Consider the following 19,000-nt stretch of genomic DNA (forward strand, 5'->3'; position numbering starts at 1 on the left):
TCCTTGTAAACCACCGGTTCATCATTGGTAAACCACTTGTAAATGACTAATAAATCATTGATTTAAACCATGAATAAATCATTGGTAAATCAATGATAAATTGTGGATAAAATGCTGGTGAATCACTTGTAAGTCATTGGTCAACCACTGGTAAACAACTTGGTAAACACCTGTAGATCATTGGTGAATCAGTGGTGAGTTATTAGTAAACCGCTAGTACGCCTTTGGTAAATCCTTAATATACTGTTGGATAACCAATGGGTCATCATGGGTAAATAAATGGTACATCACTCGTAAATTATTGGTAAACCACTGGTGAACAATTTGTGAACCTCTGGTAAATCAGTAATATGACGTTGGCTCACCATGGGTTCATCATTTGAAAACCAGTTGTGAGTCATTGCTAAAACACCAGTAAATAATTGTTAAACCATAGGGCGACCTCTGCTAAATAAGTAATATACTGTTGTTTCACTGTGGGTTCCTCATTGGAAAACCACTGGTCCGTTATTAGTTTACCAGTTGTGAATCATTGACACAATACCTGTAAATTACCAATGGTAAATCACTGGTAAATCATTTGTAAATCATTGGCAAACCACTGGGGGTCACTGGGAAATCATTTGTGAGTTTTTTGTAAATCACTTGTAAATAATAGGTAAACCACTGGGGAATCATTGGTAAATTACTGGTTAGTCCTTTGTAAATCATTAGTAAATCATTAGTATACCAGCGGGAACTCATTGGTAAACCACTAGTGAATAATTATATCCCATTGGAAACCTACTTGTACATCATTGGTAAATCTTTTGTAGATTATTGGTAAACTCCTAGTTAACCACAGGTAAATCAATGGTAAAAAGCTTAATATGCCATTTTCTAACCATGGGTTAACCATTGGAAACCCACTGGTATGTCATTGGCAAATCAATGGTAAATGATTGTTCAACCACTGGTAAAGATTTAGTAAATAACTGGCAAACAACTGGTACACCCATGGTAAAAAACTAATGGACTGTCTTTAGAGAACCACTAGTTCATAACTGGAAAACCATTGGTAATCGTTGGTAAATCACTGGTGAATCATTGGAAAACCACAAGTAAAACATTGGTAAGCCTCTGGTAAACCCACGGTAAATCATTGATATCTGTTGACTAAACGCTGATTAAATAATGAATAGACCATTGGTAAATCACTGCTAAATCACTTGTAGTAATTGGTAAACCATTGGTAGATCATTAATGTACAGTTGTCTAACCACTGGCCTATCATTGGAAAACCACTGGTACATCTTGATAAATCAGTAGTTCATCATTGGTAAACCACTGATAAATCATTGGTTTACCACTGGTAAATCACTGTTACACCAATGATAAATAACTAATAGAGCATAATCAGTAAACAACTGGTAAATCACTTGTTAATCATTGGTTAAACCCTGGTAAATCAATAATATACTGGTGGTTAACCGCGTGTTCATCATTGTAAATCCACTGGTACATCTTTGACCAGGTAAAGCTACTTTATTTGTACATCACATTTCAGCAACAAGGAAATTCAAGGTGCTTTACGTAATAAAAACATGAAAAGTATTATTATTGGTCAATCACTGGTAAATTTGCTCCCTAGTGCAGATTTATTTAACAATCGTCGTTACGTTTCAAACGCATTTTGCTCTTCAGACTGATCTGGATACAATAGACGCCCCATTTTAAACCTCCCCAGGGGTCACATGGTATAGAAGAAAAATAATTCAAAACACCTGGTGTAGAATAAAATACAAAATCTAAGGCCCCGTCCCAATTCTCCCCCTCGCCCTCGTTTTCTTCACTATCCCTAAATTTAGCGCATTCCCGTGAGGGTAGTGGTGTCCCAATTCCTCTTTTCCCTAGGGAGAGGGGGCATAACGAGGGCGAGGGGCTGAGAATAGCCCCTTGACATCAACGGATTTCACATGCTGACTTCACGAGCGAGGGGGTATAAAAATTTCCCAGAATGCTTTTCGTCGTCATTTGCGGACTGAATCCAAAAAAAAAACATGGCAGACATTTTCTTATTTTTTTGTGAATAAAATCAATATTTTGAGTTAGTTTCTACATAAAAATGCGTTTTGATTACATTTCTAGCGAGAAATATATATTTTACTTTCATAATATTCACTCAGTGAATGTACATAATCCCTTTTTTGTCCGTTCGTGAAGAATCGCGCCGGAGTAAAGGCTGTTAGGTTACGCCGTAGACTACGTAACCACGCCGTAGGCTCTGCATCGATTTGCCTCGCCGACCGAGGGCAAACATCATTTGCAGACCCGTCTCAGACTGTGACCGAGGGAGAAAGCATTTTTTTGTGAGAAATAGAGAGAAATAATCCTGTAACTCGTCAGATTTGTTTTGGATGTTTCTGATATAATAGTTTTCAGAAACCACAAAGCTGTTATCTGGGTAATTTACACACTTTCAGATAAAGCTGAAGTGAAGATAGCGGAGCTGTTTTATGGTTCCGCGTAAATCGACGCAGAGCCTACGGCGTAGGTTACGCGGCGATGCGCGCCGTACGCCGTACCCTACGCCGTACCCTACGCCGTAGGCTCTCTGTCGATTTAACGCGGACCCATAAGCTCCGGAGCCGGCAGGCAGAAATCTCAAAATTTTCGGAGCAAATTTCTTAACAGGCGTAGCTACAACTGTTAGATTTCATCTATTAAACCAACATCTTCCTAAATGATTTATTTCAGCCAGGGTAATTCTCAACAGAGCTGCAGGTTTCTCTCCCGGGAAGACGGCGCAGGTTGACCTGGCGATCACGTCTATTCTCACCTTTAATGAAACCTGTTTGATCCGGATGTAGGGGAGACTCTTTTCAGACGTTTGGTGAGAGCCTTGCTGATTATTTTAAGGTCCACATTTATCAATGATATTGGGCGGTAGCTTGATGGGAGCAAGGGATCCTTATCCGGTTTTAATAGAAGATTAATATTAGCAGAGTTCATATTTAAGGGTAAGCTTTTATTCTCCCTAACATTTAAGATCATTTTATACAATATTGGTGCTAATACGCTCCAGAATTCCTTATAGAATCCGGCTGGAAAGCCATCCGGGCCCGGAGCTTTATTATTGGGCATATGTTGAAGAGCTTCATGGAGTTCTCCTATTGAGAGCGGTGAGTCTAAATTCGTAACCTGTTCCTGACGTAACTTCGGCAGATTAATTTCTCCAAGAAACTGATCGATGGATTGGTCGGATGGTTCAATTTGTGATGAATATAGTTTGCAGTAAAAGTCTCTAAAAACTGAATTTATTAAACAGGGATCATGTGTAATTTCCCCTGACTGGTCCTTAATGGATGTTATGGTTGTTTTTTCTTTGTTTACTTTTAATTGATTGGCTAAATATTTTCCCGATCTGTTAGCGTGTGCAAAGTTTTCCAGTCAAGCCTTTGTACTAGAAATTGCGTTTTTGCGTCAATTATTTTATTTCATTCTATTTTAATTTTCCTTATTCTATTAAGGATACATTCTGCAGAGGTCTGGAAGGCCTCCTCTAGTGTTTTAATTTCGCATTCTAATTCCTTTGTTTTTAAATTATCTTTCCTTTTCTTATTTGAGGAAAAGGAAATTATTTTGCCTCGCATTACTGCTTTTCCTGCTTCTCATAGGACACTCGCTGAAATTTCCGGCAGATCGTTATTTTGCAAAAATATGTCCCATTCTTTCTTAAAATAAAGTCGGGGTCTTTGAGCAATGATGTATTAAATCTCCAATTTCTAGAGGATGATACGCTCCCCCTCTTCCCCAGAGTGAAAGAAACAGGTGAGTGATCGCTAATAATGATTGGGTGAATTTTGGATTCTGAGATATCTCTCATCAAAGAGCTACCGACTAAAAAATAATCTAACCTAGAGTATGAGTGATGAACAGCTGAGAAAAAAGTGTCGTTCCTAAGGGTTGGGTGTAAAGAGCGCCATGTATTGCAAAGACCCAGATCATTCGTGTATTGCTTAACAATACTTGCTGACTGCCAACTCCTGTGTCCGCCTGCATTACTGAGCCTGTCCAGTCCAGGGTCCAGAACCATGTTGAGGTCTCCTCTGATGACGACTGTGTTGTCTAGGTGAGCAGAAAGTGAGTTGAAAAAAAAGTGAAAAAACGAGGAGTCATCAACATTTGGACCATATACATTAGAAATACATAAATTCATGCTTTGAATTTGCAAGACTAATATTAAATATCTACCCTCTGAGTCAATGTGTGTGTGTCCTTTACAGTAAAATTTACTCTCTTATTAATGAGAATCGCTACCCTTCTTTGTCTGGAGTTGTAACAGGCTGAGAACACATGCGGAAACTGTGCCGTGGCCAATGTATCTGCTGAAGTTTTAACTAAATGAGTCTCCTGTAATAAGACAATGTCTTCCTGCAGGGGTTTTATCTGATTAAAGAGTTTTAGTCTCTTCTCTCTATTTCCAGCTCCGTGTACATTCCAGGTTAGAAACTTTAATTTGTCAATAATCCAATCGTTGGAAGTAATATTATATGTAGATGGTTATGTTGTATGAGTTCGTGTAAATTACTACTGATATATTGTTGCATATGTGCGTGCCATGTTATTCTATATGTGTGGCATGTGTATTCATACCAATGTTTAAGACAGAGTAGACGTCTGACGGCGTCGACGTCTGTCAGAGTTGTCGACGTCTGACGGGGTCGACGTATGACAGTGGAGGGTGGAGAGGCTGCTCTTCCACCCTGCCACAATATATAATAATACATTTTAGTTTTATAGAGCGCTTTTAAAAGATCTCAAAGACGCTTCACAGACACAAAGATATAACATCGATCAAGAAAATTAAAATTAAAAACCACAGGATAAAAAAGATGACATAAAAGATAAGATAAAGGCGATTTGAAGGTGGGTAAGTCTGTGCAGGTCGAGTCATCAGTATACATTCCTATGTTTGTGTTTTTCAGAACAAGTGGTAAGTCATTAGTAAAAATAGTGTACAGTAATGGTCCCAGACACGTCCCCTGTGGTACTCCACAAGACACAGCACTCATCAGAAAAACAACCAAACCGAACGCCTCATCGTCCAAAAGATCCCGAGAGGAAAATTCACCTGGAGCCATCTTCCCTCCAGGTAACACCACCCCGGACATCCTGCTGTCCATCGACAGACGTTTGTCTAGCTTCGAGTCCTGTCTGTCCCTCCTTGATGTTCTCCACAAGGAAATACAGGCGCTGCAGAGATCCCTGGAATTCAGCCAACAACAGGTGGAATCGCTCGCGGCTGAAAACCGGGGATTAAAGGAGTCTGTGAATTCCCTCACAGAGGGAATGAACCAGCTACAAAGAGAAAATAAATCTATGAAAGAAGCCTTCTTAGACCTACAGGTGGGATAATCTAGTGTTCTCAGGGATCCTGGAGCGGACGGATGAAGACCCGGAAGTGATTATCCAGGATTTCATCCGAACCCACCTGAAGCTTCCAGAGGATGTGGCGGACTCCATCATGTTTCATCGCATCCATCGTCTGGGAGGGAGAAAACCAGAGGGCCAAAGACCTAGACCAGCCTTTCTCAACCTTTTTTCAGTCATGACACCTTTCAAAAGTGAATAAAATCTCATGACACCCCAGAGTAAAATATAATTAAAAACCACACTTTAAAACTTTAAACTTTATTTATTTGAGGAGAACACTGGAACTGAGAACTAAGAAACAATAAACAAGATATGAACAGAACTAAAAGGAGTGTAAAACATACTAAAACACACTGCATCGCTCTGACTGTAAATGCATGTTATTTTTTATCAATAACTTGAACACGATAACTGCACCAGAGTAGGCCTAAGCAGGAAAGCTTCTTTTTATCCGTGATGCGCTTGCTTCCATCCAGTGCCTCTGTAGCCTGCATACGCCCACGCACGCACACACACACACAAACAATAATCCGCAATTGAGACAAGGGAGAGAGAGATAGAGAGAGAGAGTGTTGTGAATGTTACAATGTCACACAACACTTTACTGTAAAATATATTTAAATGTATGTACTATTTTGTTTTGTTACACTTGCTTTGGCAATGTAAACATATGTTTCCCATGCATCTTTTGAATTAAATTGAATTGAATTGAGTGAGAAAAGGGGGTGTGACTCACCATCAATGGGAGACCTGAGCGTGGTGCAACGCACACAACCGCTTTATCCTGGCTGGGATGGATGAGAGGCAGACACGGAGCTCCTGGTCCACAGTCCTCAGTCGCTCTCTGTACTTATTCTTGGTGTATGTAAGGTTGGAAAAGCTCAGTTCGCACAAATAAGTTGTAGAGAAGGGTAGTAAAATAGAAAGGGCGCAATTTGAAGCCAATGGGTACTCTTTTCCCACTGATATCCAGAACATGTCTAATTCCATGTCACCAAATCTCATTTTCAAAGTGCGATCCTCCCTGATCTCCATCAGTTGCTCCTGTGTTGGCAATGACATGTCCTTTGCGCTCTCCAGTGCGCTTGAACTCCAAGGATCACGTACCCAGTCAAACTGTGCATAAGACTCCGATGGAAAATAATGATCAAAGCGCTCGTCGAGAGTTTTCAGATGCTGGGCTATGAGGTCAGAAAGTGTGCTGCTGTTGGTATGCACATTGCACAGCGGAAACATATCCAGCCTGCCCTGCTCCACAAATGAACGCCAGAGTGTGAGCTTAGATCTGAAGCCACGTAGTTTGTCAGATGAGGAGAGGAGGTTTTCTTCTTTACCTTGCATTTTAATATTCAGCTCATTTAGGTGCTTAAACATATCGGCCAAATACGCAAGCTTTGCGCACCATTGCTCATCTGCGAGCAGCTCTGCATATGCAGATTTCTCTGCCAACAAGAAGGCCCTGAGTTCTTCTCTTAGCTCGTACAGGCGGCTCAAAACCTTCCCCCGTGAAAGCCAGCGGACGGCTGTGTGTAGCAACAAGCTTTGATGCTCTGCCCCCATTTCCTCGCACAGAATCGAAAACATGCGGCTCTTTAACGGGCGCGCCTTTATAAAATTAACAATGTCCACTGCTCCGTCAAGTATGTCCGAAAGTTCTTTTGGTAGCGTCTTTGCAACAAGTGCCTCTCTGTGAAGGAAGCAGTGGGTTGTTCGCATGCCTGGGTTTTGCGCTTTGGCCCTGCTAAGGAAACCTTTGGCACAGCCCATCATCGCAGCCGCACCATCAGTACAGATACTGACACAGTTCTTCCAACTCAATCCTCCCTTTTCAAGATACTCAGTTGTCACACGATACATTTCCTCTCCTGTCGTTTTGTTTGGCAGCACTTTGCAAAATAAAAAATTCTCTCTGATACGGTCCCCATCCACAAACCGAACATTTGCCAAGAGCTGAGCGTGCCCACTCACGTCTGTTGACTCATCAAGTTGTAATGAAAAATGTCCACTTTCCTTTATCTTATCCAAAACGACATCTTCAATATCAGCAGACATGTCATTTATTCGCCTCCCAATTGTACAATCCGACAGCGGGACCTTTGCTATTTCTTTTGCAGCTTGTGGGCCAAGCATTTTGTTCACAATTGCTGTACATGCTGGCATTATTACAGTCTCAGCAATTGTGTGGGGCTTCTTTGCTTTAGCTACGATTTCAGCTACGAGGTAGCTGGCTTCGAGTGCCTTCTCTGAGACTTTGGCAGACTTCATCATCACTTGTTCTTGACGGCTATGTTGACTTTTCATCCGAACAAAATATTCAGAAGGCTTGTTGGCAAGTGATGGATGATTTTTTTTTAGATGTCTTTCAAGTTTGTTCGGAACCATTGATTCATTTGCCAATTTCATATTACATACCAGACACAAAGGGAGAGGGCATGTTGCATCGCCAGTACTGATGAATCCATAATTAAGGTAGTCCTCCTTGTATTGTCTCTTTTTAGCCTTACTGCTAGCATCTACCTTCGCTACCTTTGGTGCAGACTCAGAGCTGCTGGATGAAGGCTCACATGAAGAAGTAGGCTTCTCCGGTTCAATTATGTTCGGTTCCTGTGGGGCTTTTCTTTTTAGAAAACGATCCATGATGCTGCTAAATAGTTCTCTTTGCTATCTGTGAAATCAAAATCAAATGACCTTATGCTGACCCGTACTGACGTTACTGACTTTTTTTTTTTTTTCAATGCGCCGCCCGCCCAATGACGTAATGCGCTCATAATCAAGCTGTAATTATGGCCCCTATGGCTTGCCATAAGTAGGTTACGGGGCGACGCGCACCGTACGGTGTGCGTCGCCCCGTAACCTACAGCGTAGGCTCTGCGTTGGTGTAACGCGGTACCATAAATAAGCTGCGACTGGCGTGGGAGTGATGGATGACTGAGGGGGAACGCAGTTTCACCAAGAGTGAAAGGCAGCGCCGGGCAAGTTTTATGCCACAGTTTGCAGATGGATTGTAGATCGTGGGCTAACGTGTCTGCTGGGACTGTTGTTCGAGCTTTCGCAAAAGCCGGCATTTAGTCCGAGGCGCCGCACGGCACGGAAAGTGACTGACAGCGAGGAAATTGGGACTGGCACAGCTGATTCAGCGGAGCGCTTTAATGCAGAAACAGAGGATGAGGACTTTGATGGGTTTGATTAATGTAAAAACTGAAATAAAGCACAATCAAACTAAGTTTTGCTCCCGCTCTGTTATACGCACACTTGTATGCTTGTGTGTGTGTGTGTTCCGCGGTGCGCGCGCGCGCGCGCGCGCGCGTGTGTGTGTGTGTGTGTGTGTGTGTGTGTGGCGGCGGCGGCGCTCCGTGTGTCTAGAGAGTCTCTAGACACACGGAGCGCCGAATGGTCGCGAAAATATTAGATTTATAGTTTTTATATATGAAATATCAGAATAGGTAATTTTTTGACGACACCCCTGAAGCAATCAGACGACACCCCAGGGTGCCGCGACACCCCGGTTGAGAAAGGCTGACCTAGACCCATTGTTGCAAAATTTGAACATTTTAAGCAGAAGGAACAGGTGAGGAGCCGGGGACCCCAGCTACGCGGACTACCGTTCTCCGTCAACGATCAATTCCCCCGGGTGATCCTGGACCGCCACTGGGTCCTGTTCCCGATCCGGAAGAAGCTCATGGTGGAGGGAGCACAGGCCATCATCACCGTAAAACTGTACATGAACGGACAACTGTACCGCGACCCGGACATCACTCCCCGGCTCTTCTAAACGTCGACCCCGTCGGACAGGGCATGTATTTTCCCACCAAAACATGTATGTTCACTGCAGCTAGCTGGTTTTTCCTCAGTTGCTAGCTGTCTCAATAACCTACTAAAATACCTTAATTCAATCCACTACTGTTTAAAAACATGATCATAACAGAGAGACGGTGTTGACGTGTTCCAGCTGTGACCAGAGGAATATCAACATTGTCTAAAATATCAAAAAATGTAAAAGCTACCAGAGAATGAGTCATAGCGTTGCATTCAGAACAGGCAGGGAGAGGAAAGGCTCCTCAGGGAAATAGCTGACCATTCTATTTCCTGATTTAGTGAGGATTGTAAAAGAATCTGACGGAGTTGACAGAAACTGAGGACAGAACTTTGATAGGCAGGATTTTAGGGAAAATATTGTTTGAAGTTCACTTCATGTATTGTTTTATTTATTTAAGACCACTCTTTGTTATTTAATATATATATATTTGCACACTCATAGAGTTTTTTAAAGGTTTTTTAGGGTGGGTCAATACTGTGACCTCTTGCTGAGGACAGGTATAAGAACATGGACCTCTTAACTACAGACCATACATTTAAACAAATTCACATAGAAAAAGTGTAACATGCGTAATAAAAAGAACATAGGTATACACAGTACATTTAACTTTGTAAGTATGTAAACCATGATGAATTTCTTGATTTTCAATATAAATACCAAAATATCCAAATAAATCCAAATAAAACTATAAACTAAACTATGAACACACTCAGGGACAGAATAACCACACACTCTTCAAGGCGGATGTTTGGGGCTAAAAGTGTTTATCTTTCTTCCTGAAACCACTACTCTCTGCACCACATTGTGCAGAGATGACGACCACTAGTGTTTTCCTTTGTTATAGAATAAATGAAAGTGTATTTGATGAATAGGCGGGGAGGGGACTAGTCCTCCCTGACCAACATCAGCCTCCTTTCCTCTGGCTCACCTGTTTCCAGGAAATCAGACGGTTTCAGATAAACCTGCTTTAATTCCTAGGAAGTCATGTGACCAGCAGGGGGAGGTCTGCTGCTGCCGTCCCTTTAAAAGAGAACCGTCTCCGTCTCCTGGACCTGAGCTCCTCCGAGGATCGCAGACGATTCCAGAACCAACACCGAGGTGAGGTTCCTCTCTTTACCTGTAACTGTTAAATTATTTATATTTCTTATATTCATTATTGTTTGCACTATTGTTTCTTATTTGTCTTGCACAGGAGAGGTGATGCTGCTTTCAATCTCACTGTACCCAGGTACATTGACAATAAAGTATTCTATTCTATTCTATTCTAACTGAGTTAGAGCCGAGTGCAGGAGTCTGGTAGAAACAGAAATCTGTGCAGGAGTCTGGTAGGAAACAGGAAACAGAATCCTCCTGAAGTGTGCAGGAGGATGCAGAGGTCAGTCTCGGGTCAGCTGTGGAACACATTCTGGAGTGTTGTATTAGCAGTACGACCACAAGTTTGAACAATTGGGCCCCCAAACGCTCACAGTTAACCACGTGTTCACCACCACCGGTGGAGATGCATGGATTACAGTCAATATGCCCACCAAAGCAAGAACCCTATGGTGTTTCTGGTCAAACAACACACCACACATCTCCCTCTCCAAAAAACCAGGGAGACGCTGGAAAGACCTAGGCCAAATAGCATTCACATTTAAGAACATGCCAGAAAAGACACAAACTGGACCAAAAACTGCTGAATATGAGTCCAGAGAATATGGCCTAGTAAAGAGAACAGCCCTCAGCTGGACCACTGTGGCAAAGACGAAGACTCATTTGACAGAATGACATCAGAACCTCATCTGCCACACTGCAGAAGATTTCCCTGGTGTCCCAGCCACCTTGCTGTCAGCATCAAAGACCGATGTAGGACTGATGACTACAGCCAAGGAAGTAGTCATCACACCTAATACCTCTCATAGACCTAGACTAAAACAATATCCATTAAAACCAGATGCAATTGAAGGAATAAGACCAGTAATTGAAGACATGCTGAAAGCGGGTGTGCTAGTTGAAGATCCCACATGTGAGTGCAATACCCCCATCTTACCGGTCAAGAAGGCTGAAACTGGAACATGGAGACTAGTCCATGACCTCAGACATGTCAACACTGCTGTCCAGTCAAGGGCCCCCTGTGTACCAGACCCATACACGTTGCTGAAGGAGCTTAAACCCCAACAAGAGTATTTTACCGTGGTAGACCTCAGCAACGCCTTTTTCTCCATCCCGCTGAACCGACAGGCCCGCTACTGGTTCGGCTTCACGTTTGAAGGCCACAAGTACACATATACCCGTCTTCCCCTAGGTTTTTGTGATAGCCCAACAATCTTTTCTCAGGAGATAATGGCATGTCTGAGTACACATCAACACTCACCAATGACCCAGATTCTGGTGTATGTAGATGACATTCTAATAGCCAGTCGAACAGAAGAAGAATGCAAAGAAGAAACAATTGCTCTGCTCAAGCACTTAGAGGAAACTGGAAACAAAGCCTCATTAAAGAAGCTCCAATTCTGCCAGAAGGAAGTGGTTTTCCTTGGACACAATGTCTCTCAAGCAGGAAAGAGCCTGACCGAGAACAGGAGGGAAGCCATCAGAAATTGTCCAAAACCCACTAACAGAGAATTAACCAATTATTGCAGAAGTTGGATCCCAAACTTTGCAGAGCACACACAACCACTGTTAGATCTAATCTACACCATGGAAATGTCAATGAAAGACCCCATTCCATGGACCCTAGAAGGCACCCAAGCATTTGAGGAGGTGAAAACTGTGATCCTGAACTCTGGAGTCCTGGCCCTACCAAACTACAACAAGGCATTCATCCAGACGGTAGACTGTAAAGGTACATTCATGCCCTCAGTGCTACTACAGACATTTGGGGACAAACTAAGGCCAGTAGCGTTCTACTCCATAAGGTTGGACCCAGTAGCCGCTGCACTACCTTCTTGTGTTAGAGCAGTGTGCTCAGCTGCATTGGCCATCCAGGCCTCAGCTGAACTGGTGTTGTTTCACCCCCTCACCCTAAAAGTGCCACATGCTGTTGATATGCTAATCACCAGCACTAAAATGTCGTTCATGTCGCCTGCCAGACACCTGTCAATTACTGCAACACTGCTATCCCAACCACACCTGACGTTGCAGAGATGCAACACTCTGAATCCAGCCACACTTCTCCCCACAGAAGAAGACGGCGACCCTCACCACTGTGTGGAAAGAACACCCAGCTGTTGCAAACCAAGACCTGACCTACTAGACACGCCCATCCCAGACAGCACATATGTAGATGGATCAGCCTCAAAATCACCTGAAGGAAAGAACCAAGTCGGTTATGCAGTAGTCTCGGATGACGAAGTTCTGCATGCTGAAACACTTCCGTCCAGCAGCAACAACATCAGCTCAATCTGCAGAAATCTAAGCCTTGACAAAAGCCTGTCAACTGTTTGAAGGAGAAATAGTCACAATATTCACAGACAGCCAATATGCACACTCGGTTCTCCATGTATTCTCCGCCCAATGGAACCGGCGAGGAATGAAGACATCCACAGGGAAACCAGTGGAACATGCAGCCTTATTGAAAGAACTCCTCAAATCAGTACTGCTCCCCAAAGAAATAGCAGTATGCAAATGCAGGGCTCACACCAAAGGAATCGACAGAATCACCAAAGGAAACGCCAAAGCAGATGAAGCGGCCAAAGCAGCAGCTCAAAAAACCACAACTGACATCATGACCAGCACACAAATGGACACCATCCCAACTCAAATTTTAATCGACATGCAAAACAATGCTCCGCAAAGAGAGAAAGACATTTGGCTAAATGAGGGTGCTCCTGTAACTCTAGAAGGCCTCTATGTAGTGCAAAACAAACCAGTACTCCCAAAAAATCTGTTTCCCCTGGTGGCTAAATTGAGCCATGGGAAGTCCCATGTCTCAACAGGAGGGATGCAGAGTATGGTACATGAAATATTCCATACATCACCAGGTCTAAATACCTACTTTAACATGTTGCAGGCACAACACGCAAGGCAATATGAGACCTAAAAGAGGTCAGTGTCCCCAAGGGACATATCCATTTGAAGTTATCCATATGGATTTTATTGAGCTGTCCAGAAGTGGGAAATACAAGTATTCCCTAGTGTTAATTGACTCCCTATCCAAATGGGGTGAAATAGTCCCGGCCAAAACAGCTGACGCACTCACAGTAGTTAAAGCCATTTGCAAACACATAATTCCAGAACATGGCATTCCAAGATTCATTTGGAGCGATAATGGTGCACACTTTGTGAACACTGTAGTCCAAAACATGGCTAAACACCTAGGTATCAATCTAAAGAACCACTGTGCCTATCACCCACAAAGTGCAGGCCTAGTGGAACAAACTAATGGCACTGTTAAGCTAAGGCTCAGAAAAACCATGGAAGAAACTGGAAAACCATGGCCTGAATGTCTGCCATTAGTCAAAATGTACATGAGAATCGTCCCAAACCCATCAGGCCTCACACCCTTTGAGGTAGTGCATGGTCGCCTGTTTCAACTCCCTCTATGGGAGGGAGAACCGTGACAAGAGAAAACTGAAGAGGCAGATCCATCTCGATGTGGATGAATAAATTGTTTGCTGAGAAAGATGTTCAAAGTTCCTGTAAGCTGCCGCTTTCTCCTCTCCCTTCTACGCAGGAATTGCTGAAACCAGGTGACCAGATCCTGGTTCGAGTGGTGAAACGAAAGACGTGGTCATCACCCCGATGGGACGGCCCTTTTGTCATCCAGATTGCGACCCCGACAGCAGTAAAGATTGCTGAACGATCTACGTGGGTTCACCAGTCACGGTGCAAACTAGTAAAAAACTTTCCAGACCCTGAGTAGGCCGGAAGTCAGACGGTATCAAAACCTTTGTCCGCCGAAGAACTCATCTGACGCCTACTCACCAGCCACGGGTCAGTGCCCCCTTGCACTGCCATCATGAGAGTTCCACTCATCATCATGGCCATTGTGGTCCTCTTGACCACAATCTGGCTCCTGGTGGAACAGAATGAAGAGGAGCCCCGAGAGAAGAAATCAGTAGCGGCCATACCAATCCGCAAGTGGTATGAAGTCAAACAACCCAAGACTCGGTTTGAAATGAACATGTGGTACAATTTTGCTGGGTTTATAGCCAAGGAACAAAACATGTCTAATTGCTATGTGTGTAGCCGAATTCCTTTGTCAGCAGGTAGCCCACCAGTACACCCCATTCCCATAGACCCACGCAATGGTTCGTACTACCCTGATATATTGAAATCCAGGTACAGCTCAGGCTATTTGCCAAATTACGTTAAAGGATTCAACAGCACGGCCCCAGCTAATAAAGGCCGTGGGTTTAGCCATCTCCTATCATACGATTGGTCGTCCCCAATCATGATACAGGAAATACCGTTCCCACAACACCTTAAAGCAGTTTGTTACAGCAACAAAATAGATTTTGGGAAACCCACATTCGTAGGAGAAATCCCAATCTCTAAGTGCTCCATTAATCTAGCCGCTTGCGGCCGGAACACAGCTGACCCTACCAAATTTAACAAAACATTTTTGCCCACGAATGCCACTTGTACTGAGTACTATGCAGCTCCTGATGCAGTTGGGACTGACCCACAAGATGATATCTCTTGGATGTGTGGCAACTCAATCTATCTACTCCTCCCACCGGGATGGATAGGTAGATGCAAGATGGTAAGATTGGTCCAAGACGCATTTGTGTTTCGTGGACATCATACCCCCGCACGTACTAAACGTACCACAGGTATCCTCCCCCATGACTCAGTCTGGGGTACAGATGTCCCCGATGACCATAAACTCTGGTCAACAAGCCAAAAGATAGTTCTGTCAGCCCTTCCCCAGTTGGGAGTCGCAAAGACCATGTTAAGGATTGAGACTATAAATTATCGCATGGGTCTGTTCATTAACTCCACTCTTAAACCCTTAGGAGGAGTGGCAACTGAAATGGCTGTCATTAGAGAAATGGAGCTCCAAGATAGAACTGTGTTAGATTTGATAACTGCTAAGGATGGTGGAGTCTGTGCAATGATTGGAGAACACTGCTGTACATTTATCCCTGATGAAACCGGTACTGAAGATAATATTACCACAGCTATAGCCGAATTACGTCAGTTGGCCAAAGTCGTGTCAGAAGACAGACGCTCAGCAGGTACCACCTTTTGGTCCTGGCTGATCTCAGGCCACTGGACTGACATAATGACTAAAATTATGATTCCATTCATTACTGTTCTGGTACTGTTCTGTGTTTTCACTTCCTGTATCATTCCATGTCTTCGTGCAATGGTCCAAAGGTCCATCCAAACTTCATTAGTCCAGTATTCTGAAATCCATTACCAGCAACTCCAACAAACCTAAACTGAAGAATGTGGCTACCCGAATAGAATTAATGACGAGAATGTCCATGATGGCACCGGAATGTAGACTGTTTCATTTTGTTTGCCAATAGTTGCATTAACAAATTTGCATTAAGTTATAAGCTTTCCCCTTGATATTTATCATATGTTGAACTTATAGTATGATGCTATATGATATAGTATGAAACTTCAACTAATATCCTAAGCCTGATGGACGGATATTAGTTGAAGTTTCATAAGAACAACAGGAGGGAATTGTGAGATTGATCGAATTTCTGAATTCGTTTCTGTCCTTATGAACCATCACATGCTATACTTAGGGAGTGAAACTGAAGGTTGGCCTGCTGACTTCTCGGTTTGTCAATGAACCATTGTCAGTTAGACACATCTGTCCAAGACTTCCTGTTTTCAGGAGGGGGCCCCAATTGACCTTTGCCCTGAAAACGATCACATGCTCTGAATAGATGGCAAGTTAGCCACTTCCTGAGAGATACTCAGGGGGGGGTGACTGTCCTGGGAAAAGCTGACCCATTGTGTTTTTGGACGCATCTGTTCAGAGTTTCTGTTTTAGCCCCAGAAGGCATTCGACCCCAGTGACCTATGGTATATAAAGCTTAAGCCTCTGCATCCTCTTTAAGTGAGATGTCACATATGTGTCTTTTAAAACCTCGAGGTTTGGAAACTCCGTATTTGTTTTCTTCTAATTGGTCATTGTCTACCAAATATGGTAATTTTTCCTGTTTGAAATCTCAATAAAAGGGCAAATGCACAGAGGAAATTCCGAAGCACTAATCAGCAGCATTCACAAGAGAGCCTCCGTTGCTCTGAAAGCTCTGACTTTGCTTCCCCTCTTGCAAGAGCGCATTTGAAAACTCATTTCCAAGTCTTTGGTGTTTTCTTTGTTAAAAGCTGGGTTTGATGTTGATTAAACCTAACATTCCAGTGACAGGCTATCATTCTTTTAGCGGCTGTAAAACCAGCCAACAATAGACGCTTGTCGTTTATAGTTATTTTTAGAGATGAGGTGTCATTAAGTAGAAGCAAGGCTTGTGAGTGAGGAATGGCCTTTCCGGTTATATTAGACATGATACATGAGACATTATTCCAAATACTATTTACCTCCGGACACTGCCAAACCATATGATAGAAAGTAGCAATGGTATTGTCTGGACAAAAATCACAGTATGGATTATCTCTGAGTTTCATTTGTTGTACTCTCCGAGGAGTTAAGTAAGACCTATGAATAAATTTATAGTGTATCATTTGATGATCAGGATTTCTGGAAGACAAGGATACATTGGACCATATAGTCTGCCAATTTAGATCTGAGGGAGTACTAATATCCGTCTTCCAGAGTCTATTAAGAAATTGAAGTTTGTATGACGCTTTGGTTATGAATTTATATAAATCAGAGACAATACCATTGTTTTTGCCTTTAGTGTCAAAAATAGCATGAAGAGGATGGTTTTCCAACTCAGTGCCCCACGGAACAACTTGAGCGCGCATTGCTGCACGTAACGAAGCCCACTTCTCCCTATGATGTCTTTAAAAACCCAGACTCCTTGATCCCTCCATTTTGGAAAAACAATTGTTTTTTTTCTTGATTAGAAAAGAATAATTAAGAAAAATAGGGGATTGAGCAAAGACTTTATTGTGAATTTTGGCAAATCGCTGGACTTTATGCCATACTATAAACAGATATGAAATTATTGGCCCAAAATTGCGTTTAACTGTCCTCTGGGGTATATTGGAGTATATCAGATTAGACAGTTTGTGTGGATAGATTAGATGCTCTTCGATAGGGCGCCATGACACTAGAGTCTCTGAGTTCAGCCAAGTAGTAAGTGGACGCAAAATAAAACACCATGAATATCATTCAAAATTGGGCAAATTAACACCTCCTGAGGATCTATACCTTTGCAAAGTAGAAGCTTTGATTCTGGGTTTCTTTTTGTTCCATAAGAATGCACTAATAATGGAATGGAGCTTCTTCCAGTAACCACCTGGTGGAGCTAGAGGGATCATGGAACTGATAAAATTAATGCGAGGCAGTATATTCATCTAGATGACTGAACGTCTGGATTGAAAAGAGGTTGGGAGCGTACACCATCTTTTCAAGTCACCATCAATATCACTTAGGAATTATAGTTAGCAGAGGTTAGTGAGTCAAGGGAGGCAGGGGCGTCAATTGGGTAAACGGTCCGGCAGCCGCCACACCTCGGCTTCAAGGGAAAATGTAAATGTTTGTTTTTTTAAATACATTTATGGAATTACTCTGTGTCTATTTGTATTGATTATTCTATTACTTAATACATATAGAATAACTACAAATGCAAATCAGAACAACATGATCGATTTCACTAGTTATTATACACTGCAAAAACAACAATATTTATCTTATTTCTAGTTAAAATGTCTAATTTTTAGTCAAAACAAATCTCATTACATTTAAGACAAGACTCAAAAACAAACATTTTCACCTGTTTTTGCAGTGAGCGAGACTGCATTTGAAAAAGTTCCAATTTTCTTGACCATACAGATCAGCTCCATAGCAGATTCAGTGATGAGTATTTGCTGGACGTGTTGATTGATACTCTAGTTAAGTTCTGTGACTCGTAACCTTGCCATACCTTAGCTTCCACTGAATTGACGCCACTGAAGGGAGGGATGGATGGACACTCCTAAATATTTAAATTCACAAACAACTGCAATATTAAAGAGGGGAGTCTGATCACCCGGTCTTCCCAATAGCATTGAGGCTGATTTTGTCCAATTTATTTTTTAGCCTGACATACTGCTGAAGAGATGTGGGAGGGATTAAGATGGATTTTTTGTAAAAATCAAAATATCATCCGCGTACAGAGAGATATAATGTGGTTTATTGTGAATAATAATTGGTTCAAAAACCTCTGACTGTCGTATCGCCTGAGCAACATGTTCCAGAGATAGAGAAAATAGAAGTGGAGATAAAGGGCAGCCTTGACGAGAGGATCTGGAGACTGGAACCCTAGATGAGCAAGTGTTGCCTGTTATAACAACTGCAGAAGGGTTGACATACAATAATTTAATCGTAGAAATAAAGCTATCACTGAAGCCCATGTGTTGGAGTACAGACCATAAATAACACCATTCCACACGGTCAAAAGCCTTCTCGGCATCTAGTGAGAGAATGGCACTTTGTTCTTTTGAATCTGAGGCTGAATCTATAATATGGAGTAAGCGATGGACATTATCATTATAATGATCATATGTAAACGGGTAGCTAAAACCTTAGCATAAAGCTACAACAGTGATGAGGGGGAGTGGGCGGAGCTACAACAGGAACATAAACAGGCGGGTTGTAAAGCATTAATGCAAAATTAATGGCAGAACTGAAAATCCGCAGCACACAAGGGCGTATTG

The sequence above is a fragment of the Cololabis saira genome, chromosome 12 (genome assembly GCF_033807715.1).
Source record: "Cololabis saira isolate AMF1-May2022 chromosome 12, fColSai1.1, whole genome shotgun sequence".
Classification (NCBI taxonomy): domain Eukaryota; kingdom Metazoa; phylum Chordata; class Actinopteri; order Beloniformes; family Belonidae; genus Cololabis; species Cololabis saira.